This window comes from Parus major, chromosome 4, assembly GCF_001522545.3.
Source record: "Parus major isolate Abel chromosome 4, Parus_major1.1, whole genome shotgun sequence".
In the NCBI taxonomy this organism is placed as follows: domain Eukaryota; kingdom Metazoa; phylum Chordata; class Aves; order Passeriformes; family Paridae; genus Parus; species Parus major.
The window spans coordinates 29,756,903-29,784,009 of NC_031771.1; the positions used below are offsets into that span (position 1 = coordinate 29,756,903).

At 37.0% G+C, this 27,107-nt stretch overlaps 1 protein-coding gene across 2 annotated transcripts in view; it reads right to left on the reverse strand.

Moving 5' to 3' along the window:
• FSTL5 (follistatin like 5) overlaps nt 1-22,106 on the reverse strand; it is a 275,638-nt gene extending 253,532 nt beyond the window's left edge. For both annotated transcript variants that reach the window (XM_015623545.2, XM_015623546.2), the window contains exon 1: nt 21,830-22,106. The gene's annotated coding sequence lies outside the window, so the exon portion shown is untranslated. The remainder of the gene's footprint in view (nt 1-21,829) is intronic.
• Between the last annotated feature and the right edge of the window lie 5,001 nt (nt 22,107-27,107).

Below are 27,107 nucleotides of genomic sequence, written 5' to 3' on the forward strand. Positions count from 1 at the left end.
AGAGATATTTTACATAAATAACTTGAGGCTTGTTCTTTTACACCTGTTTGGTAACAGGATATTATATTGAGGATAGGAAAGGACACAGTGAAATTTTCTTCTTGAGTTCCCCTCATACTTCCATTAAAACAGAAGGGCTAATCAGATATTCTGGTGAACCTATGAGATTATTACAGCTAATGTAGTTTACTGATGGGAAACACCAAAAAAAGACTGTTTCAGAGCTCTGAGGATTCAAGTACATAACGGCATGGCATTTTTGTCCACTGATTCTGTGTTAGTTCTCAGTATCACTGTCACTGGAAAACTAAGTCCATTAAAAAAAAAAAAAAAACAGAACAAAAGAAATATGAAAAATCAGAATTTTTAATCTCAAAGAAAAGACCTTTCTATTTGTGTTTGCTGAATTATTTATTTTTTTTTTAATACTTAATTGTTGAATTCCAAGGTCAGAATCAGATTAGTTTAGCGCTTGTGGATGCTAAGACTAGTTATGCATGGTTGAACATTTGTCCTCTTTGTGCACTTCTGGAATACCTCTCTGCAGAATGAAAATTTGGTTGGAAAACAGTCATTTCACAGAAGGCTGTAAGAGCAGCCACACTCCACCACCCTCCCACAAACTGAATATATTTTAGTCTCATGTCGTGTAAAAGAATAGAGCCCTTATAGTGTTGAAAATTGTTTGACCTTGAAAGGCTTATGCCTTGTACTTGTACAGAAGAAGAGAAAATTTTTACATGCTCAGTTTCTGACTTCATTGCCTGGTACTTGGATGAACACTTACAACACACATTTAAAAAGTAAGCTCTTTGAACAGATGCCACCTAAAATCCCAAAAATATGTAGGGTCTGTGCAGTTAGTATTTGCCTTTTTAGAATTTAAAATATCCGCTTTTTTTTAAAGTAGTATATGTTTTTTATTTAATTTATTGGATATCCTAAATTCTTATTTATTTAAAAATTACTATTGAAACCACAGTTCTCCTTAATACAATAGTATAATGAAGCATTGATTTTAATAAAAATTATGATCTGTCCTAAAGACTTATATTGTTAGAGAGTTAACTAAGAGCAGGAATAAAAATTACTTTTCAGATCTTCATTACAGCTCCAGATTTTCGTGCTGCATATAACCGAACAGAAAGAAATAATGTATCAAGACTATATATTCATGCTACATAAAATTGCTTCTTTCTTATTTCGACTTGAAGGTATAGCCTAAATTAGAAGCAAAGAGGGTCTTACTTGTCTTTTGATATTGTATTATCAAGAAATTGGAAATTGTGTTTTGAAAGAATTGTTCTATCCTGCATTCTGGGGCAAATGACATATTTCTGAACTCAAATTTGCACTAATGACCTAGGTTATCTACTCATTAATTATAATCTGGCAGAACTTGATGTTTTGGTGTTTAGATGATATTCTTCTGTATTTTTAACTTCATAAACTACATATTTGTAAAGAAATTGCTCATAGGTTTTTATTATATGTCTACTTTTATTTTCACAGAAGACTGTTGCTGCTTTATACTCATATAACCATGTTTGGAAATCTGATGAGTTTACTTGGTTAACTCTTCCTTTAAGCAGATACCAGTCTGTATCTCTGTATTTTTCTGTTTCTTTCTCTGCACATTTCTCATGTATAATATAGGTTATAGGTTAAATGCAAAGTAAAATTTAAATATTGTAAAATATTCCACTACATATTTTAATGTATGCATGTATGTGTGTGTGTGTGTGTGTATATATATATATAATTTCTCTGCCAGTAAACACTGAACTGAAATTCTTAACTCCTAGCAATAACTCCATATCTTCCATCCTATTAATGCAAATAGTTAATTTACAGTTATGCATTGCATATAAATAATTAGGGGGTGCACACAAATAAGTAGGGCGCTGAGTTTCTCTCCTCAATGTGCATTAATTTTCTTACTAACAATGAGCTTAATGGAGTATTTTAGCATCAAATTGATTTATGTTGCAGGAGTCTTATGTGCTGATGGTCATCCTTAGATTTTCCTCATGAGCTGAGGAGGAATAGAACAAAGAATGTCGAACAGATAATGGCTGTTCCTTACACTGTACAGTAATTTCATCAGTATCAAATTTAGATTTTCCTTTCTGATTCTCAGAAGACTCTGTCATTTCACTTTTTAGCTCATTTCCAGAGCAGTCATGAATCTGATGTTCTCTGCAGTTTTCTCACTATTGATTTCTTTCCATTTCAGTTATTTCTGAAATTTTTTTATAAATTATTATCCATAAGAGGATTCTTTTATTCTGTGTCAAGTTTATACCTTAAAACTCTTGGATGAGAAGCACTGCTGGAAGAGCTGTAGTTTCTGAATAACAAAAGGATATCTCACATGCCTTATTTAGGTAAGGGAATTGGGACCCTTAAGTAATTTTCAGGTTTTTTTTTTAATCAAAGAAAACTACATGAAAAATTCACGGAGATTCCACCACCACCCTGATGATCAGACAGTTACCACTGAGTCAGAGACAGTTTCTTTTAATTCTTGAGAAAAGGTAATGCAAACCTGTATCTCCCTTTTCTTTCCTGCTAGTGCTTTTCACCCTTACAAGTCCAATATTTCATGGAAAACCAACTAAATCCCAGTTCTGACTCCTTACTCATGAACATCTAATAATGATTAATATAGTCTACAACACCATAGTGAGTGTTTCCTCTCAAAGTTAATATGACTTCTAAATCTTCTCAGCAGCTCATTGGTAATATAAATTTTGTTCTTTGCCTAACTTTTTCTTGTTGGACTAGGAAAGAGACTGCTACTATGAAAGTTTAGCAAATGCATAATAAGCACTACTTTACCTGTCCCCATGCTGTAATCTTCAGAGAAGAGTGAAAAGATATCATATTTTACACAACCATTTCCAAATGTGATAATGTGTATTTAGAGTGTACTAAAAAAATTTAATTAATGTAACCTGGCTTAGCCAGAGTTCATATAAAGAATTAAAACATATACCCAGTTACAAGAATGCCCTATTTTAAAATGTATACATATTTAAAGTTAGGAACTTTGTTATTTTCAAACCTATTTTTCTTTTTCTTTCCAGAATTCCTCAGCCATTATGCTCTGTTCTGTGTTGATAAATGGTGACCACCAGATATCTGGCATTAAGAAGGGAGATAGAATTAATCTGAAAATGTAAATATTCCACCTCAATAAACTGATCTGATCAACTTAATGCCCCTACAAAGTATAAAATATGGAATCTTAAATACTGGCCCAAACACCACATTCCTCCTGCCTTTAAAAGAATTGATAAAGCAGATATTAACCAGGTATTATTTAAAAGGTCAGTTTCAACATATCAAAGAGTAGTACTGTATGCTCTTAGGAAATATCAGTCTCTGTCTTTTATATATTATTAATCTAAAAAAAAAAAAAAAGAATAAAATTAATTGTCTATTTTGTGGGGATCAGAAAAAGACCATATTCAGTGTTACTAATAGGTATATAATACAGCCACAGTAATAAATATAAACCATGCTTCATTGCCTGTGACTTTGAGGATTTCAGTGCTTATAATGATGGATACAAATAACCAGCCATGAAAGAATACGCTGCTATCTTAAGATGCTTTTATCTACTCTTACAGTTTCATGGCAGAAAGGTAGCAGCAAACAGAGTATTTTCTTGTGTAGAGACTATTATATTGCATTAACTTTGAATGAATAGAAGTTTTAGCTAAAAGCATGCCTTTTCCCATGAGCCTGCCTCTACCCTAGTGCCCCACATCTTCACACACAGCCTGCCTTCAAAAACCTTCCAACAGTAATCTTTACACCAAAAATGGGGTTCTTACAAAGCAGCCACAGTATCACATTTTCTTATGAATACAGCTGTAACCCATACCTAGCAGTGCTTCTCCTTGTCAAAACACAACGTGGAAAGCAGATCACAGTGTCATGGGGGCAGCTCTCACCCCCACAACTTCTTGACAGCTTTTGAGCACTGCACACTTCATGCTGTCACCTTCCAGTTCTCCTCCAGAAGTGGCAGCCACACTCTGAACCAGAGTTGCTAGGTCACCTTAACTACGTACAGCAGGCTTGGGGCTCACAACAGTGAAGTGCAGCGGTGCCACGGCAGCCAACAGCTCGTACATCTGTGTACCAATCTGTTCTGTCTATCAGCTGGGACTTTATGTGGCTACAGCCACTCACTGTGCAGGCACATGCTCTTCATCCTTCACCCACCAATACAGGCTGGCAAGTCATTTTGGAATAGCCAGCAATGCTACTGACAGCTCGTGTGCTTGAACACACAGGATGAGAAATACTTTTTTTTAAAAAATCTCAGAAAAAAGCCCTTGTCATACCAGTTGTATCCTGCCTTCTGCTGACTCCTGTTCATCTGCCTCTCTCCTTTCCTGATTTAAACTGCAAAACCATCACACTGCATTAGCAGAAAGTGGAGTTCAGGCCCCTGAACCCCTGTATACTGCACTTGGTCCTTGTGCAGACATTGCGAACGTGTCAGGTGGCTCCAAGGCAGGTACGTCCACGGTGAGCAGCCAGCATGAGGGCCAGACTTCCCTGCCTTCCACTGCTTCTCTCTCTCTGTCCTCCCACCACTTGCACTGCCAGGTGCTGGTGGGTAAGAGCAGCAGCCCAGGCAGCCCATCCCCTCTCTGTGGGGGGATACAAGCAAGATCCATTTGCCCAGGGTTTCTCCAGAAGGGCTTCTTTAGAATTGGCCCTAAAGATTTACAGTGGCTCATGAACCTGTACACAAGTGGCCTGATCGTGCCAGGGCCATTTCTAAAATGCCAAAATACCTGAAATGCAGATGCAGCAAGGACATTTATCTATGCTGCTAAATTCATGCTCTAATTTATTATTTATTTATCTATTTATTATTAAATTTATTATTTATATTATCTATTTATTATTAAAATTTACAATTTTCAGTATATTTTTTAAATTTATATAAAGAATGACACCCAAATGTCTTAGTGTCAGTGACCCCATTTTCAGTGGATTTTGACAAAATGAGAAACGGCCATTTTAAACCTTTCTTATAAGTTCTTCACACAGTCTCATGATGTCTTTAGTATTTCAGAAAGAAGAACAAAATGAGGGTACTATAGTTCACATTTCTCAGAGGAGCTTTGTTTAATGGATTCAAGTTGTGTGTATTGATTTCTTTTCTCTCAAGACTTCAGTATCAACCTCAGGGTGGTTTTAGCATCATTGATATATGCAAGTGCTGGTTTGTGGAGGTTACACTGTTAGCTAGGTGGTCTCTTTCTTCCCTCATTAAGCAAACTTGTCACAGCTGGTTCCTCAATATCCTAGAGGATTAATGTTTACCATCATGGTGGTATCTGAACTGATTCAACCACTTTATGTTATGAAACCAGAAACACAAAACCTGCCAGCTTAGAACTCAAGTGAATAGCTTGGTACTGTAAATATTTTACAAAATTTGTAAATTTACACCTAGTATACCATTGTGTGGCTGTGTCCTTAGTCCATGCTAGAAAAGATAAATATTTTGGTTTTCAAGTTTTTAATACTGTTCTTCTAAAATAAAACACTAGTAACCTTAACTAAATGTAAGAAGAAACAACAGATTTTGGCACTTCCAGAGTAAATTGTGAAGAGTACATTTGAGAGAAGACATTACCCTAGAGAAAGCAAAATGGCTGCTTAAGATACAACTTTTTTTTTAAGCAGGTGAGATGCTAAATTGAAGACTAAAATTCTCCATATTTGCTGTGATAAACTCATTTTCCACCCTTACTTCTCTCATTTGTTATTCAAGAAGTTACTGAGGTTTGGTAAGACAAACAGCAGTAGTTACCAGCAAAACCATTGAAACCTGTGTATTATGGAACTCCTTGGATGAATGTTAAACCATGATATGTCTACCATTACTTCAAACAGCCATGATAAGTTAGAGAATAATCTTCTACTAAATATTCTGGTTAATATTACAATTTTATCCCTCATATCTATGAAACTGTCTTTGTTGAAATGCTGCAGCCAACTGAGATGGATCCCATCTTTTTACCCAGTGAAAGAGATTCTTCAATAACTCAGCTGGTTTAAACTCAACCCACCTGGAGATTATTCCTCAAGATCACCATAAAAATGTCAAAGCCTGGAACAGAAAGGTTTGAGTTTTTTGCCTCTAACTGGATTTGAAGTAACAAAAGAATTATAAAGGACTATAGAAGGAAACCAAGTCCTAAACTACAAAAATGTAAAGAGAGAAGGTAGTTAGCGACAGGGGAAGTAGTTTTTTAGCCCAGGATGAGAAGATTAGTAGAGTGCATATCAGCCAGAGTTGTGACATGGGAAAGTCTCTGACATGCAAGAAACCGTGAGCTCCTGAAAAGCAGAAGGACATGGATGATGCACTCTGGTGTGATGGAGAGGAGTCTACACACCAGTACAAACACTGACAGGAAATATGAAATTATCAAACTGCATAAGTAAGGATGCATGTGGATTTGGGTCTCATTGGATTGAAGCACAGCTCAATCAGTAACCAAACAGACCGATGAATGTTGCAGCTATTTAAATAAACAAGGACTATCTGTAGCTGAAGGCAGTTTGTCCTTATCAGGATTGAACCAAAAATACATTTGCCCTCCAGTACTCTCCCCCAGTGCCCACATTAATATAATTAAGTTAACTGTAGATGAAATCCTGACCTAATTGACAACATGAAAAAAACTGAAGTCCACATTTAATATGTCCAGAATTTCACCCTGTTTATAGGATTTAGTTACAATAAACATTCACAAGAACGGAAACAAACCTTTAAAGCTACTGTGTTAACTAAAATGAAAAAAAAAATCAAAGTTTCTTGTGATTGTTTTTAGAAAAAAATCTATGTTCATACAGGTTCGCAGAAGTATACAAATAAAGTGTTCTGTTCTTGAATAACCAAAATAGTTACAGGTATTTTCTCTTTTTCAACTTAACAGCTGTGGAGTTTTTTGCCTCTTCTTTCCTGCTTTGTGGTGACTCAATTCTCTTTCTTCTTTATTACCACAAAGGTCAACTTTCTTCATAAGCCTCAATTCAGCACAATCAGAAAGAAATACAGACAGTAGCACTTGTTTTGTTAGTCATAAAGTTGGCATAGTGCCATATGCTTGGATGTTTAAGTCCAAGTCTATAAAAGAAGGAATTTCTCACCTTATGTAAAAAGAAATTAACAAGCTGAGAAAAATAGGAGGGAAACACATACAGTTTCTGAAATTTTATAGAACAAAAAACCTCACCCTATCATACCTGATTAAAAAAAAATTAAAAGCTGACTCATTCATTTGCATTCTACTATTTATATTAATCTACTGCATCATTATAGTATGTAGTAATTTTCCTAGAAAAACTGGTCTTCTTCAATTTTTGCAAAGATATTTCTATTCAAACAATGCATTTCTCATATTGCATGCTTACAACCCCATTCAAAAGGATCTGAACCTACATTTCCTGCTATGTTTTAACTGTCATACTATTTTACTGGGTTTTATTGTTTATGGTTTTGTACCACTTTAATATAACTACTAGGAAGAAGCCTTCCAAATGCATGCTAGAAATCTGACAGTTAACCAGAAAAACCTACCATTTTCTGATTAGGTTGTAGCTAAATAGGTTTGTAAAAAAAAGACTTTTTTTCAATAATTCTTTAGCTAAAAAATTTGTCATTTCTAAGAATGGAATGGAGATAATACAAAGCAAGGAGTAGCCAGTATGTGGTGATGAAATGGTACTATGTGGAAGGAATGTATCTTGTGTCTCCTCAACAACCATTGATACACTGAAAATGATATTTTTTGTGTACAATGTCTTAAAAAACCAAAAAGTTTTATATATTTTATTTGTTTTGGGGTTTTGAGGGAGATTTTTTTCACTGATTATTTTTGGAAAGGCAAAAAAGTAAATATCTTCAGTTTTATTTATACAATAGAAATTCACAAAAATGTAAACGTAGAATTGACTGGAATTAAGTTTTGACTATCAATGTGCCAGGAAACACTAGAAACAGCCTCTTAACCAAGAAAACCCTATATTTCAAGAAGAAATTAATGCTCAGATGCCATCACCAGACACTCCATATCGTATCTGGTATGAACTCTGTGCACAGATAAGAGTATTCCATCTCTTCTCATGTGGAAGTTTCACTCTGAAGCTACAGCCTGAAGAGCGACCACCCCACCTCCCTGAAATATAAGTTTGTGCTCCCTTTTTCATCCCACCTTCACACTAATCTCATTTTTTGATTCAACCACATTGACTCTGGAATTGTCTAGGACAGCTCTGAAGTGCAACACTCATGAAGAGGAGCAGGGAGATATTGCTGAACACCACATTTCCAACTGCTCTGTCACAGATGCTGATCACGAGGCAAATGTCCAAGTGGCCTTTTATTGATGAATCAGTTACTGTCACATGAATTATCCTCAGTGCTGACTAAGGTAAGCATCCCTATGCTATTAGAACTGAAAGCTTCTCTTGCCTCTGTCTGTATTTTGAAGGTCTGGGAATGCCTACCCCTCAGCAATTCCAAACATTTCTTGTTGTCCAGATGAAATTTTCTGGAAGTCACAAAATACAGAAAAAGCAGAGAAAGAAGGTTTTGAAAATTATTTTGAACTATTTTATCTGATTCAGCAATATGCAACAGAATCTGAAGACTGCTTACTGTCTTGCAGTTCTTATGTGTCTATTAAGCAGCAGAAAGAGCTCCAGTGGAGGATATCCAAATGACTTTAATCACTTTAATATTAATCACTTTCATACAATCATTCTTGTATTCTGAAAATCTCCAATTTTGAAAAATCAGGATTACCCTGCATGCAGATAGAGGGAAGAATCCACCTTTCTTTGTCATCTTCAATGTATCTTAAAGTTGCACAAATGAGTCAATCTGACATTCAGCGAAGAGAGGTGATAACAATTTCCAGAGTAAGACACAGATCATCTCAAGCCACAGGTGACAGCAAATTCAGGTCAAACCTTCTCTCTTTGCCTCCTCCAAAAATACTGAGTATCATCTGTAGCAATAGAAAATTCCAGCAGGAAGAAAAAGAGAGTGCCAAAGAAGAATAAAGGCAATAAATGCAGGGGACCAAACTGATATATCAGGTTCACTGTTCATCTTCTTGGCATGGTGCAGATGAGGAAAAAGCAGATGCTGCTAAGGAGGGAGAGAGGATATTGATGTAGCAATGCATACTGCTCTTATTTCCTAATTCCTCGCTTAATAAAAGAGTGTCAACACTCAGTGCTGACACTTCACTCAGTGGCTGCAATTTCTGTGTTGAACACTTGGAAACAAAACAAGAGCAGAACCATTGCTGCTCTCTTTCAAAGTTGGCTGCTTTGGGTATCCTCCCATGCTTGAAGGCAGCCTCACCAAGAACCCAAGATCCAGTTTGTAAGGTCCTACTATGCACTCTCTATTCATGTTCCTTAATAACACCACAGACTCCGAGCTCCCAGCAGTTCTGAGTGAACCATAAAACACACAATACATACTGAGGGAAAAAAGAGAGTAAGTGCCATTAAAAGCATCAAAAAGCAGCCCTTATTTCTAAAGTCACTTGAACTTCACTTCTTTGAACATCACCCATGAAAGACAGCCTGGATTCAGCTCTATGTTTTGCCCCAGTTTTGGCTACTATTAAAGCTCAAGGGAGATATAAATCTGGAAAGGGAATATTTAAAAACTGCTCCTCAAGAACCATTTACAACACTGGGAAAGGCAGCTTTCCAGCTTTTTGGGTTTGCTTTTTGGCTGGTTTTGTTGTTTTGTTTTTTTTTTTAACCATAATGGGATATCAGAAGCATGCCTGGGAGAATAAATGCAGGTACTGTTTGCTTTACATCAATCTCTTTCTAGATTAGCACTCCCATAAGGCTATCCTCACTCACTTGAGATAATACTATAGGGATAAAGTATCCCACTAGGAGCTCTGAGAGAAAAGTTTAAAGCTATGTCTTGGGATGCAAGGGGGAGAGAGTAGCTACCTGCAGTTCAGTGCCTAAAGTCATAAGGCTTTGTTCAGGTTCTATCCCAGACAATTACTGTTACAGTCTATGTCTACAGTAACACGCTGGTTCAAATCAAATCAGTTTTCCATACTTTTGAAGGAAGCTGTCTTGCTCCATGAGAGCTTAAACTGACCTTTGGCCAGGATATTCCAACTGATACGTGAAGACCAATGAAAGAAAAGGTTAATTTCTAGCCAGATCAGCTCTGTAATCCAGCTCACCACTCATATCAACGCCAGTGGATGGAGATTCATCGAGAGATGTAATAGGATGTGAGGGATAGCAGTGACCCAGCGCAGTTCAATTAATTCTATTAATCTATTTAGCTACAAAGTGAAATTGCACACCTTATTCTCTGATCATAGCTTTACTTGCCCGGTTACATCAAAGTGAAGGCAATAAACTTTGAATCAGCTTATATAAAATGTAACTGACAGGCTGTTTAAGCAAGCTTACTACACCAGTATTCTCTCACATTGTTGTGACAATAAATGTGACCAGGAATCCTGCAGCAAACAGGATTGCTATTGTGATTTTCAATTATCTATTACTTTATCTATTATAAATATCCTTCCTAGTGCAGCTTTCTAGTTTTTAGGGTGGTATTCTGGTCATAACAGCCCATTATGAACAGCCAGAAATTTAGGATTCTTCTTTATTAATACTGACTTTTAGCACTAATAGGTTTCTGTTGTTAGATTTGGTCACTGGCTCTAATTTTATAATATTTCCTGCAGATGGCCAGAAATAACATGCATGCAAGGATAAAAAGGGAGATGCAAATTTCAAAACAATGCCATAATCTTCATTACAGAAATGTTCATCTAATAATTAAGTGTGGAGCTGCACATATGGTGTCTGACTTATCCTCATTTTCACTGATGCAAACTTACTATGATAATATTAATGTAAATGCAACCATACCACTTTTCAGTCTGGCTGCACAGAAAAGCTTTTTTTTCCCTTCTTTTTTTCCACTAGTAATTGCACTTTTTTTCCAATAGAAACTGAAAGAAAGTAGCTACAAAGTCACAGGTTTAGCTACTGCAGACTTTTCTTCTTCTCCTTTGTGTATTTAAGGGAAATAGCTATTTCCCTTAAATACACAAAGAATTTCATTCTCTTTTGGATTAGGAACTACATTCTTCTGGTTTAAGATTATTTCATCAATGTTTTCACTCCCAGCAGATGCTATGATACCCATAAAACAAGAAGAGTTTCTCTAGTAAAATATGTCCAGGACTTCTGCTTTCTGCCTAAATATCTTACACTAAAATTTAATAGAAAAAACATTTCTCAGTCCATAAACTTTTTCCCTGTAAGAATACTTAACAGTATACGCTAAAGTTTTTGGTTACTTATGTGTACAATTACTAGGTATTTTATTGCACTTACCACTCACTTTCTACTCTGTTTAAGCCCAGCCAAATTCTGACCTTTCACTTGTAAGCTGTTGTGTGTCATTTTCTGTGTATAGATGTATGTTAGTACAAGCCAAAAGGATTCAGCTCCTCTTCATACTGTTCAGCTCCTAGAAAGTGTAGCTTTCTATTTTCTGTACTCCAATTCTTGATAGTCTTGAGAGACTAGGTAAACTCAGAAATGTTCTAAATTAGAAATTTACAAGAAACACATCTTAAAAGGTACTTTTTCATATTCAAAAACTCAAAAAAGAAATTTCCACATGGTGATAATAGTAGCTGTCTCCCCTGCTCCAAAACCCCCTTCCCTCCCCCTTGATCCCCTGGCTTTCTATGAAGTATAACTAAATTGTAAAAATATTTACTGTGGAAAAGTCTTTCTCTGGATTGTTTCTCCTGCATTTGTACTTCTTAACAAACTCCATAATAATGTCTTTGCCTAGATGTACCCTTTTCAATCAGGAAATCTCAACTCTGAAACTTCGCTTTTAGGCCTCATATCTTTGCAAATTAGTTGAACCTTCACACATGCTGCACACTCATTTTAAAGCAGTTTGACTCTTTGCAGCAGCACTTCTCCATTTCATTGTGCCTCAAGTTCCCTATGGAGGTGTTTTAATTTGTGAAGTCTTAGAGTTGACATTTTTTATTCCATGCGAAGGCTACATGATGAACAGCTACAAATTGTTACAGATAATTAAATACACAACCTTTAACACAAAAAAACATGGCTTCCTGAAGCCAAAAGGCCTTTTGTGAAATAAATTACTATCAAAAATAGATAAAGTAAACCCAATGTAAAAGATAACACAGGAAAAACAAAGTATATAATTACTGATGGACCTAAATACCAGAAATAGAAGAAAATTACTTATACATTATTTCTGTCCCACACAAATAATTCCAATGCAGTTATTACAGCATTGTAAAGGAACTGATCCTTCAGACACTGGTCAAAAGCAATAAGAAATTGATAATGATTACTGATTTACAAACCTAGTCTAAATACAGAACACAGAGTTCTGAGAAGACACTTTAAATATTCACTGGTTAGAGTGATAACAATAAACTCTCTGCAGCAAATGGTATTCCTTCTTGCCCTCCCCCACATTTGCTGTGGCTTGTAAATCAGTTGACTTTACCAATGGTAATCTCAGAAATCCAGTTCCAGAGAGAAATGGTGCTTTTAATTTCCCTAGAGAGAAGTAATGCTTTTAAATCCTTCAAATTACCAAATATTTTCCTTTCTTTAAAACACCAAAGTGGATCCCATGGTTGATGGATGCAAATAAATACGCCACAGAAACTTTCTGCTGCATGCTGGGATAAGGAAGTTGATGTTGATGTTAAGAACCTCAGGTGTCTGGGAAGTTTAAAATAAGTCCCTACTTTGAAAAAAAAAAACCCCAACAATTATTAATGATTTTTGCAATGCTTCTATATAACGTCACAACTTTTTCATAGCTCTTTTTGGAAGGACCCCCAACAGAATAGAATCGCTGAATCATTAATCATTGAAGATCATTGAGTCCAATCCTTAGCCCAGCACTGCTGTGTTCACCACTAAACACTGTCCCCCAAGTGACACATCCATGTTTCTCAACCACTTCCAGGGGTAGTGGCTAAACCACTTCCCTACGTAGCCTGTTCCAATGCCTGACCACCCTTTTAGACATTTTTCTTGAAGGGAAATATTTTATACTCAACACTTAAACAATACAAATTTTAAAATTCAGAATTTCCATCCATGCATACAATCTCCGGTTCATTTTATTCATTAGAAAAAATAACAAAGGAACAAAAGTGTTTGCTTATTGTTTTAACCATTGATAGCTTCGTGATCAGCTCTCTAGGCTTTCTATCACCATTTACTCATAACTCCATGTCCAGCTTATAAAAAATACAAGACTAACTCACTAAAATTGGATCTTTGTCTCTCAAAAATCAAGCAAAGAATGATAAAACTGAAATTATTAGCCATAATACTTCACACTGTTCATCGAGGAGTCAGATGCAGTACATTAATAAAAGCACTCTAAATCATGAGAGTCAGCAAATTATATCACAAACTTTCATTTAAATCTCTGTGTGCATGTGAGAGCTGTTTTGTCTGAGAAACCATGAGAACAGGGGGGTGTTATTTTTTTATATAGATTTCTGAGACTTTGGAAGTATAAATCAAAATTTCAATATAGATTTATTCATGATTTATGTGTATATCATGTATATTTTTACAAAGACAAGCATAGCAGCCCTTTCAGAAGTTTACCTATGCATGGAAGAGATTACTGAGAGCCTAGAGCAGTAGATGAATGTGACTATCACACAGAAAAGATATAAAGGACATGAATATATTAAAATATTAGATTTTTGGTCTTTTGGGGACACCAATTTTAAGATCTGATGCTTGAAGCACTCTACTAATGTTTCAAATGCAACCTCTCCAAGGCGCAGAAGACCTTCCCCCACCCTGCTGACTGCACCAAGAACATACAAATGTAGACTGTTCAAATATTTTTGTGAGAAAAATTCTCCAGGCATAAAATAAGAGAATCAGCCTATTATTAGACAGACTAAAAGGCAACTAGCTAAGCAACACAGTTTAAATTCAGTAGAAAAACTGTCTCCAGTTCAAAAAATAATTAACATTATACAAAAGTTAAATCCCAGGAGTGATGTTTTTTTCTTTCAGTGTCCCAGGGAAAGAACTACATTGGACCATGCATCTAGGTCTAGAAAAAATCTTACAGAATATTACTGTTTATCAAAATCAGCCTTGAGCAAATATGAAAAAATCTAAAAGAGAAATCTATTTTTTGTGTTGAAATACTACCATATCACTAATTATCACTAGGATTCTGAATTACATGAGAATATAAAGGTACTATAAATGAAAGACAGAAATGTAACATATAGGTTAGAGGAGCCACAATTTTAAAAAATAATGTTTTAGCTCTCCAATATACTAGCTAAGATTCATTCACCTTAAAAGGTATAGGAAATAAATGAAAAATATAATCAGTCTTCAAACTATCATAACCTTGTGCTGTGTCTTGTAGTTTATTTTAAATAAGAATTTTCTCTCTGTCAAAGTACTTGATAATATGGAAGAGAAGCACTGTGATGAACTGTATTTCAACTTAAAAATCAGCCCTCAAGATTAAAAACATCAATTTCTCACTGAAGCTGAGGTTATGGCTAACCTTGGCTGTTGCAAGGAGAGGGAGGATCCATGCAACTTAATTCCACTTGACAAGGACAAACCCAAAGTACTGTCATAAGGGGCTTCTCTTCTTCCTCTGTGGCCTTCCCACAGCCAAAACTGATGATGAGACGAATTTATGTTTCCATCTTGAAACAGAGCAGAGAGAAAAGAAGGGCTCACTGTCAAAATAAGTTGCTACTTTTAAAAAAATATCTAAATTTAAAATTAATTTATTTTTTATTATTTAAACCAGAGAGATGTGGAGTTTGTGCCTGGACCATTCAGCGTATGAGGAATTGGCTGGATGGTCAGACCCTCAGTGCTGTGGTCAATGGCTCAATATCCAAGTGGAGACAAGTGACAAGTGGCATTCCTCAGGGGTTGGTATTGGGACTGGCACTACTTAACCTTTGTCAGTGACATGGAGAGTGTGACTGAGTGCATCATCAGCAAGTTTATCAATGCCTCCAAGCTGCGTGGTGCAGTTAACACTCTAGAAGGAAATTATGCCATCCAGCAGGACCTGGACAAGCTTGCGAGATGGGACTGGGCAAAACTCAAGTTCAACAAGGCCAAGTGCAAGGTCCTCTACTTGGGTTGTGGCAATCCCAAGGACAAATAAAGGCTGGGCAGAGAACAGATTGAGACCATCCCTGGTGAGGAGGACTTGGGGGCATTGGTCGATAAGATCAACATGACTCAGCAATGTGCATTTGCAGCGCAGAAAATCTTGGGCTGCAGCAAAGGAATTGCAGACAGAAGGTCAAGGGTTATAATCCTTCCCCTCCTTTCCTGTGAGACCCCACCTGGAGTGCTGCATCCAGCTCTGAGAATCCCAGCACAAGGATGTGGCCCTGTTGGAGGGAGCCCACCAAGATGACCAGAGGGCTGGAGCACCTCTCCTCTGAAGCACCTCTCAGAGATTTGGGGTTGTTCAGGCTGGAGAAGAGAAGCTCCCAGGGAGACCACACTGAGGCCTTCCAGTGCCTAAAGGGGCCCTACTCAAAAGATGAAGAGATATGTTTTACAAGGACATGTAGTCATAGGATGAGGGAGAATAACTTTAAACTGGGAGTAGTTTTAGATTGTATCTTAAGAGGAAATTCTTCACCATGAGGGTGTTGACACACAGCTTGCCCAGGGAAACTGTGGATGTTCCAGGCTCTGGAAGTGTTCAAGATCAGACTGGATGGACTTTGAGCACCCTGTCATAGTGGGAGGTATCCTTTCCCATGGCAGGGGGTTGGAACAAGATGATCTGTAAGGTGTCTTCCAATCCAAACCATTCTTTCCTTGATAATATCAGATTTTGCACTTTTATGAAGAGTGCAGAGAAAACTGAGAAAATGTTTGGGAATTATACTGTCTTTCAGAGAATTTTCTGAGCATTCACCTCTCAGACCTGAGGAATATCTGCAAAATACTGAGAAAATCTGCCTTTAACAAAGGTATTTGGTCTCAGATTTCTTTTAGGTCTCACATCTCTCATAAAAGGGGAATAGTTAATCAAGATGCTGTATAAACGTCACATCTTATAAAATCTGCTTTTTTTGATTTAAAACTCAAAACAGACCCTTAGGAAGGAAAAAATTAGACACTGTTACAAATGATGATGCAGAAGGAACAAAAGCCTCTCCAAAATGTGACCAAATAATTATCTTAGAACATATGAAACAATGCAAAAGCATTTTCAAAATTGACCAGGTGCATCACTTCTTTTACTTAGATACAGTAGGTTATTTTCTGCTCTATGAATAAAAATTTGGACTACTGCAACTCTAAACCACAGAATTTTGTGAATTGGTCATCCATTCATGTGCATTTATCTTTCCACTGGACCACAGTTTGGCCTCAGAAAGCCGATAATAGTCTTTTCTGCCTATATACTAAATGTGTTTGAACCTTGCAAGCTTCTTGCTATCACTGGAAGGCCATGATTGTGACCAAGTACAACCCTCAATTACATAAATAATTGTAACATTAGTGCACCATTTTCACTCTGTAACACAATCAAAGTTTACATTTATTCTTTTGACTGTTTTCGCATATGAATCAAGATTGCCATTGATCTGCTAGAATGATGTGAAATTGCTTTGGTTTTTCTTTCCCAGCATTTATGATAAAATTTAATAAAACCCATAAACAACATATATTATCAGTTATAGTGGTGTTTTAAGTAAAGTTAACAAAAGAAAATGTGTAAAAGAAATAGAAGTTGAACTGTTGAACTTTGAAATAAATCATAATCTGCAAGCTCTTTGAAAACAAGGTTTATTTCTACTACTAATCATGTAAGAATTTTCTACCTGTTTTATTGCTCATTGATTTGTTTAAATGTGTATAATGATTTACATGTTATTTAGGAAGACAAAGTTCTGTTATAATAATAAAAATATTTACAGTTCAGAGTTACAATGCAGAAAGCCTCTAAAATATTTTATTTCCTAATGGAAGCAAAAGTATGTAAAGTAATAATCTAAAAGTCCTTATCATTTAATAAAAGAGTATTTTTAGTAATGAATAAGTTTTTATCTGATTAAAGTTATGAGCTGCTTTCAGATTTCTTTGTTTCTTTTTGTAGATATTAGGAAATTCCTTATGAAGGAACTAAAAATAATTTCAGAAAGTTTTTAATATGCTGATATGAAAATGATAGTGGCTTTTACCACAAGACCGCCTATTCAGTGGTAAAAATATTTCAGATTACAATAAGCTTCACTTGGAATAAATTGAGAAGAAAGCTCTCTCTGTCAGGAAAAGAAAGAAGTATTTTAAATAACCCTCATCTTCCATCTAACATTTTCAAGTACTTTATTGCACAAAAAAAAAAGTCTTTCTGAAGCCTGCCCTGAAAAGCTCTGCTGGACACCAACTCAGTTAATTCAAATGCAAATAAACTGTGAACTTCAACCTACTTCAAGCAATCCCTGCAAGCATTGCCAACTCTTCCCTCATTTAACTCTTTAGAACTTACTTTCTTAAGATTTGCACTAATCAGCAATGCAACCAAATAATTCACCACTTATTTTATATGATGTCTGGTATAAAAAGTGATTTGTTTAATAGACTTACTATGATTATTTCTAGGACAGTAAGTGTAAATACCTGCATAAACACTGCTATGAAATAAAACTAAAAATAGGTGACAAATACATATTTCCAGTCATTCTCATCTCCACTTGGTAAGGAATCATGCCTTGCTAAACCACTACAACCTCTCTCGGCCAGTGTATTCAGCCAATACAAACAGAAGTAACAATGGCACAGAGGAAACAAGAGATACCGGCAATTAGGGAGCCTTTCTGAAGTTCTTCTGCCACAGTAACTGCACAGAAATTCCTCGATCTGCACTGGCCCATCCAAATGAAGACACATCTATTGATAAATGCAACTGCTAGAAAGGAGCACAGCCTACCAGAACTTGTAAAATAGTGCAGAAGAGAATAAAGCTGTGGGTTTAATTTCTCTTGAATATTTTTCCTGGGCAGTAGTAACCCTTGATATTGGAGGTTTTAGAGGGAGTTTCACATGGCACTATTTTCAAAGGTGCTAGATTACCACTGTTCTTGGTCAAACCACAGCTTTCTAAATATTTCTTTATAACAGAGAAAATATTTGACCTGCTGCTCTTCTGGTAATATGAAATTGTTCTTTGTCTTTTCTGCCTACCAGGAGGCAGGGAAAAGCATGTTGTGTTAAATATGTCATATCATATGCAAACAAGTTTCCAGTCTTTTCATTTGCTGACAGCTATTCCCTATGCTTCAGAAGGTAAAAAAAAAACAAAAACAAAAAGCTTGAACTAACATTTTGTAGCATAACAAACCAAGCTACACTGAATGGTTAATGATGATAGTCCTGCTTTTGCTTTGAAAAATTGTAGAATAAAGTCAAGAGCAGTATTTGAGTCATTGTTTCCCCCTGAGCCAGTGATTCACTCCTGCGATACTTAATGTCCACAATTATCCAGTAATATTTGTCAGTCTGGAGAAAAATAATCAGAAATGACTTCCTAAACTTCATTTGACCTCTTACCTTTGAGATATCAGTGCCAAGTTTAGATCTGTTAAATGGCAGAACTATTCCTGTTGTAGCTCCATCTTTAGATTTATAACTAACAAAACTGTGCAGAGCCTTGTTTTTAATATTCTTTTATAGTCTCTAAAAGAGAAGAGTGACAGAAAATTTGTATTTTCTGAAATGGTATATAAAGTCTCAGTTTGGAACAGCATGCATTTTTCTAAAAAAATTGAAGTTTGGTATTTTAAAAAGACATGATTTATGTGATTGTAACAGTTATTTTATTCTAAGATTGAATATCGCTTTTAAACAAATACTGAGGATTATTGGATAAACTCACACACAAAAAAAAAAACAGAATGAAAAGCTGACATGATTAGGTAGACCTAGAACACACCTAGAGCAACCACAATATTTGGGCTTTTACTGATCACCATTTGCTGTCAAAGGCCTTAAACCCAAAAATAACCAAGTGATCCACTGGAAAAAGTAAGCTTTGGACCCCTGACAGGGTTGTGCATATGCTGGTACTTTCAACAGTTTTAAACATGTGCCCTCATATGCACACCGTCATGTGTTGGTCAGCTTAAGAAGGGTCCATTATGTAGCCCTTAAAACCCAAATTTTCTGTAAATCCCATTTTTGCAACAAAACCCCTCCCTGATTTCACATCAGTTCTGCAGTCAGCTGGTTGGTCAAGTCATTAACAACTTTTGCTGATGTTGCGTTGATAAAGGACTTGGAACTGCGTATTATACAAAACCATATCCTTACAAGTATACAAATGTGCTTGAACAAGGTTTACTACTGCAGACAGACTTCTTCTAGCTAGAACCAATGACCAAAATTACTATGTCCTATACTTAATGTATGCATATATTTAGAACACCATTTTGGTGAAAAATAGCAGTGCCATTTTACCTCATTTGGAGTACATGTACCATTCCAAATACCCGTTTTTCAAACATGATTTATCAAATAAATCAGCCTAATACAAATAAAGGAAAAATATTACATAGAAAATAAAATTGGATATAAATTTAAAAGAACAGAATTAATATCTCAGTATCAAAGTTTATCATCTGCTTAATGCTGGTAAAATGACTGATCTCAGAAAGGTCAATGACTTAATCATTTAATGATGGAGATAGTCCTCTTAAGTGGAAAAAGACTACTGTATGAATAGAGACCACTCAAGTGAACAATGATTTGCAGATGCAGGCCCTGTATAAACATTAGAAGTTTAGATTTATAACTAGTGGGTTGGGGTTGCAATGTTGTGGGTTTTTTTTTCTCCTCAGTATCATTGTAGCATCTGCACCACATGGTTCAAAATAACTTTTTCAAAATAATTTTGTAATGTTTTATTTCAACGAGTAAACATCCTGAATTTCCATACCTTAAAAGCCATCATTTTAAATTATATCAAAATATTTCAAATTAATATTTATGCCAATGACAGATGATAAAAGCTGTCTTAGCTGATGGATAGACTGTTAATGAAGGCTTGCAACCAGTGTAAGTGCTATGTAATAAACTTTCATTCTCTACTGTTGAGAGAGGAAGAAGAGCTGTTTTATGACTGGGGGGAGAAGTGGGAGAGAACAATAAAACATATTTCCTAATTCTACCCAAATGCAATGAAAGCCTTGGCACCCTGAACTACTTTCTCCTCATTTTTCTAGCTTTCTGCTTTACCCATCAGTAGCTCTGTGCTGCTGCCTGATGGTTATCTTTATACTCTGATACAAACATTCAGCAAACAGAACCCACATTAACATTAGGGAAACGATGCAGGAATAAAAAAATTATACAATACTAAGAAGCAGCCTCCTTTCATCAGCTTCATTCCATCAACAAAAATTACTTTATGCTCACAGCTACTACAACTAATAGCACTTGTGCAGGACAACTGCATTGAGAAACACTTGTGGTTTAGGTCCCAGTTCCTAAGAAAATTCATTGCAACTAAAAGAGTATGAAGTGCTATGTAATCCTGAAAAACACAAGGTGGAGACCTCATTTGCCTGCTTACTCTGTTCAGTTATCTCAGTAGCACCGGCTAGCAGCAGCAGCTTATTCCCTCTGGAATCTGCCTTAATCTCAGACAGACACCCCTGCCTGGCGCTCAGCTCTGCGTGTGCAGAAGTCACTGCACGGTGCTCAGCTCCATGTGCGCACAAATCCCTGTTTGCACCGAGCTCTGCGTGTGCACAACTCTGACAACTCACAGAAGCAGCAGCAAACTCCTCTGTGAAGCACAGCTCCATACCAAGCTCACCAAATGTTTAACGCTGCTGAAAGAAAAAGACGTTACATCTGCCCACACTTCTCAGCTCTATTCAATTACTGACAATAGCAGTCCTATAAATGTAACATAATACGGTATTATTAAATCCAAGATTCGCATTTACGCCTAGTTGCAGCCTGGAAGCAGGCCTGATGCTCAGCCAACATCAAAGGACAAAAATTCACAACTTTCACAGACACACAAACCCCACATTGACCTTGGAGGCAGAGGTGGTGACAATCCCTTTCATAAAGGTGCTGTTTCCCAAGTTGACAGCGTTACAGTGCTGAACTGTTTGCCAAGTAACAGGGTATCACCGTCCTTCTGTCACACACGGATACAGGCACACACAGGAGCACAGAGCAACATGAGGCTGTGCTTTTAAATCCTCTTTAATTCCTCCTTTACTCTCCGCTTCCCAGAATGACCTCGCATATCCTGTCTTCCCCCAGACTGAATCAACCAGAGCTTCTCTAGTGCCCCACAAATGGGTATTTATACAAAGAAGGCTTTGCAATGTCTTTTGAGATCTTTCTATAATATTCAAGATTTCTAAAATAAAACGTTTTCAACCATTTAAAAATTACCCCGAGAACCAGTTTTCAATAAAAATAAGCCTTTAACTTTTCATTCAGATTCGTCTTTGGTTTATGGAGCCCTTTTCACTGAAAGCTGCACCCCTTCTCCAAGCCTTGCCCCTCCATTGACCTAAGGACTACCAAGCTTCCAACTTTGCTCTGCCTTTAATTGCAACTCCTCCATCCCATCCAGCACCCTGCTACCGTCTATGTAAAAAATATATACGCCTGTGTGTATATGTACTTTAGGATTGCTGCTTACCTTGCCCAAGAGTCACTAAAATCCAAAAGGGGGGGAAAAAAACCCAAAACCCCCAGCTCCGCGGATCCTCGTGCAAATCGCAAAGAGAGGAACACTTCTTCTTCCTTTAACAAAGCCACAAGCGGCTCCGCCGCGATCCGGCGAGCGGGCGAGGGACTAGTCCGGAGCCAAGTGGGCTGAGCTGCGGGCAGGCGCTTCCCGGCGGGAGCAGGGGAGGTTGGGCGGCCCGAGGCGCCGCGGGGAGCGGCGGGCGCCCTTCAGCACCCGGCGCGGCGCGGACAGCAGCGCTCCCGCCCGGCCCCGCACCGCCCGGCCCGCACCGCCCGCCCCGCCGCGCCGCTCGCACCGCCCCCGCACCGCCCCCGCCGCCGGACGGCCTCACAAACTTGCGCTCCGCTGCCGGCCGCCTCCTCCTTCTTCTTCTTCCTCTGGTGTGGTTTTCTGCGGGGCAGCGGCGTGGAACGTCTCGTGTTGCCCCAGCCCTTCTCGCCGAGGGGCTCCCTGCCCGCGCAGGGGGCTGCTACCCCGGCTGAGGTCACCGAATCCCGCTCCTTCGGCTTCCCCTCCGCAGGGCCGGGGCCCCGCTCCCTTTGCCCTGGGCCGGGCTGCGGCACCCAGCGCCCGGGCAGATGGCAGCGCCGGCAGAAGAGCAACTGCTGGGAAACAGCGAGGAGCTCCCTCCTGGAGCACAGAGAGGGATTGTGCCGGCGAGTTTCAAGCAGGGGGTTGTTAATGCAGTATTCATAAGCTTTAGTATATCAACGGGCTGTGTGAAAGCTCAAGTATGCTGCAGGCTTTGCACACCTGTGTCAGTAATCCCTAGCGTCCACACCAGACTGAGGTGCTTGAGTGCCAAGGTGGAGGTCCCTGGGATCCCTTGCCAGAAGCATGGACGTGTGGCTGGGTTATTCAGTTACGCAGCTTATAACTGATACAGCTGGGTAATTTCAGTTATGCAAAACATAAGGGGGAAAAAAATAACCTTGAGGTAAGATCATTAATTACATGCTCCACTTACAAGCAGGAGAAGAGGTACCTTCAGATAAACAGGAGCAATCAAAACGAAAAATCCAACTGGAACCTAATCGCCTGAAAACTTTGAGATATATCATGTGAAGACAAGCAGAGAAACAGTATTTTGAAGTCTCACTTGAATCTGCTTTATTGTGAGATAACAGGTTTAGTTATCTGATTTATTAGTTTTAAATTAATTTACTATCTGCTCCACCACTTTTGAAGAGTAGCTCTTTCATCGTCAATGTAAAATCATTATGAAAATTAAGTATCTACTCCTCATGCCGTTATAGATTACCTGTTTCGTGCCTTTTGGGAAAATACGTTACAGATTAAAGTATTAAAGTGTCTTTAAATCACCCATGGCTAGGGTAAAGCCAGCCAGAGGTCAGCTGCTCTGACGTACATCAGCTTTCTAGGTTAATTGCACTTGTGTCTACATGTGGAAGGAACACGTAGTGAGGAACCAAAGTAGGTAAATACCATACCTAAAAACTGAACTGGTTAACATAGGAAATAATAAAACAGGGCAGTTGGATTGCATTAGCTTACTACTATTTTCTGAGGGAGTTCTTACCGTACTGATAATTAGGTCATGGCACTGCAAGAGGGAATATGATTAACTTCAACACACAGAGTGTGGAATATAAAGTCAAATAAACCCAACTTTCATTGACCCAACCCTTTCTAATTACCAACTGTCATGAAGGCAGCTTGTCTGGCATGAGGGTTGCTTTTCTGAAACCCTATTATTTAACTTCTTTTCTCATTTTCCTTTTAAGCCCTGTTATGCTTTTTGCAAAGTACAGACAATATAGTTGCGCTACTTAAGGACAATTTTTGCAGTACAAAATTGACACTCTGTCTACTAGCACAGCTGCACCAGAAACTCTTGTGGGACAGAGGTAAACCCCAAACTGACTTGTTCAAAACTGAGGGAAAATTGAAATGTTGCGAGTGTGAATAGGGACCTTGTTCATCCGTCCTTCTTTGCCATTATCAAAGTACATGAAACAAACAATCAACGATTACGTAGATGTTTTATATAACCCAATTATTGAAGTAGTCAGGAAATCAGTCAAATTATGCAAGCTCTGAGATATCATAACTTACTGCTTGGCTTTGCAGATTAGTAGACAATGAGTTCCCAAAATAGCATATGGAGGACCCTCGAAACTTTTGAATATCTCTGTATCTTACGAGGACTTGCACTCATAAACTTCACAGTAAATAATGATACCACCATGTAATACATTAAGGTATCTTGGCATTCTTGCATTTTTGAGTGTGTTTATCTGATGGTGCATATCTTTATTCTTTCTAAAGTCACTGAGGTATTTAATTTAAAAGCTCATATTTATTTAAAATTAATGTATTTTTTGCACTGACATATTTTGTAATTTTTCCTCTAATTTAGATCTGTATCAGTGATAGACCATAGTTGGAAAATAAACTTTGCTCATTTATATCCTGACATCTTTCTGTCTTCTGCTTAATGGATATTATTTGTGAGCTCCATTTTTAACATTGTTGGCTCTGTTTTTACACACACACAGAAGAAATATATGAATTATTTCTTTTCTTGTTATTGTTTTGTGACCCATACATTACATCATCACTTTTTTCAGTTCAAACATTTTCATCCACAGAGTAACTGGGATATTTATTGAATGCAATGCAGACCAATATCTGTTACTGTAATGAAGAAGTTATTCTGTGCCTAACAATTAATTGCTAGTCCAGAGAGACTTGCTGCTTAGTAGTACATTTCTGATCTACATAACCTTCATTTGACACCTTATGATCATATCTGGCAGATCCCACATAATATGCCAGACCGTTTTCAGGTATATTCCTGAGCCCCATGTGCTTGGCAATCAGTTATGCCTGGTTTGTGTATTTTCTACACCAATTATTATATTTGAAGCTTTTGCCATTGGGCAGAGGAGAACACATGCAGTAAATACTGGCATTTTCTTGTAAAGATGAGAAACACAGAACTTCAAAGCTGGTTTATGTTTGTTTAGACTATAGATATTAATAATAAATATTCTCTATTTTTGTATTTATGAGATGCTGCTTAATATTATATCTGATACAGCAGGAAGTTTTATGCAAGACTAAGAGAAGACCAAAGTCTCAGTATATTAAAGGGAAGTTAATCCAAATAATAGGTGATAAAAGTTGTTTTAACAGCTTATTCAGTATTGTCCATGCTGTGGTTTAACTCCAGTTAGCAGTCAAAAACCAGAGCAGTCAGGAACATTGGCTCTTAACACTTTACAGCCTATCCATAACTCACTGAAGTTCAAACAATAGTCATTTTCTTTGACTAAGCTGTATCTCTTTTTCTCCTGCAAAAAACTCTGGAGAAGGGGTTATATTCCTTGTAAACATTGTAAAAAAAAACAATGTAAAAAAAGCATTGCACCCAAAATGAATGCAGAACTAGAGAGAAAGCATAGTTTTTCAGAAGTGAATAATTTTCCTTCTCTTGGCTTTTCTACCACTACCATTTTTAGCAAAATTAATCAATTAATTTAATTGGGTTGTTTTTTTTAATGCCTGCTTGGTGTTTTGTGTTAATAATCTGTAAGGGACAAAAATAGGGCATTTTAAAAACTCACTTTGTTACTTACTCTTTAGATAATTCCAGTGACTTCTGTGTGGCTTGGTACCCCACTCACCACCTGAAAGTTCAATAATAAAATGTTATTCTTTTGTGATATATCTTTAAACATTTGAATTGAAAAGTCTTCTGATTAATAGTTACCAAAAATTTAGGATATTAATATCTGACACTACTAAATATTAATTAATTTGTTCTAAACAAGGCAACAGTTAATGTGGTAATTGAGACTAAAAACCAAAAAAAAATATTTTTTTGTCTTTGAATGAAGAATATGCAACACTTTAAACACAATTATATATTTGTAGCTTAATATCAAAAGTTTTAGGATGATAAATTCTAGCAATAATGCAATCTTATTTCAAAATGTACAGTTCTAAGTACTGCCCTTTGTAGGATTCAATTTCCACTTCTTCTTAAATTATTCCTTTTTTTTTTTTTTTTTTGATGACAACAGCTGCTCCTTCACTACAGCTGTTACTAGTGAAGATCATTGATTAGCTTGAAGTCAATGACAGCAAAGGAACTCTCAGGATGCTCTGATACGAGATAGCATGGATAATCTGCCAAATCTCTCTCTCTCTCTTGCACACACACAGCGTGAAGTTTGGACACATACATCTTTTCCTCATTTTCCACTGGTCTAATTCACTCAATGTCTGTTCAATGTTTTAATGGAAGATGATAGTGCATCCACTATAAACTCAAAATGCACGGAGACCTGGACCGGTGCTTTGATAACAGCAGGGCATCATAAATACCACAATGACAGACACTGGCAAATGGCATAGAGGAAAATTAGCTTACTCATGGCTTGGAGAAAGCTTGTGCCAACCATCTGTCACAGGAGATCTCCCAAATGACAGCAAGGATCATAAAGGCACATTAAGGTTTTCCCTGTATCACCTCAAAGCCAGTTCTCCCAAAGGGACCCAAATAAAAGAAACATGTGCTATTGTTCACACACAAGAAAGCTACCCTTGAAATTCACCACAATAATTCAAATGCATGCCACAAAATAACAGATGTAGATTCAGAGGGTGTGGGGAGGAAGCCTAGGCTCTGAGGTTTGATCTGTAAATTTTTTCATTACATCTAATAAAACAAATGCTATAAATTCATTTCAGTGTGTAGCAGATTTGCAATGATCGTGATTCTGACAAGATGACGTTGTCCTCATTTTCATCTTGTGAAAATAAAGTAATAACTGATTAAACAGGAAGGAGATAATACGCTACAGAATTAAAATACACATTAAAAATTAGTATTGGAAAATAATTAGGCAATGAGGATAAATATTTAATTTAATTATCTAGATTTTTTTTCAACTTCGTTTGGGATAAAATAATTTCATTATTCATTACCGCTGAAATCTGAAAGCATTCTACCACTCGATAGTAGATAGTATATATTCTATTAAAAAATTAAAAAACTCCACGCTAAGAGAAAGCTGCAGATACTCAATTTCAATGCCTAGTGATAACATTTATAAGAGATCTCTTAGGGCACCTACTGGGGAACCTTAGCATTGCATGCCAAAGAAAGCATGTAAAAAGGGGAAAAATCTTTCTAACAGATTTAAAACAGAACATTAATTCAGCCTCCTTTTTTTCTCTCTTCTGGGCAGTCCTCGTT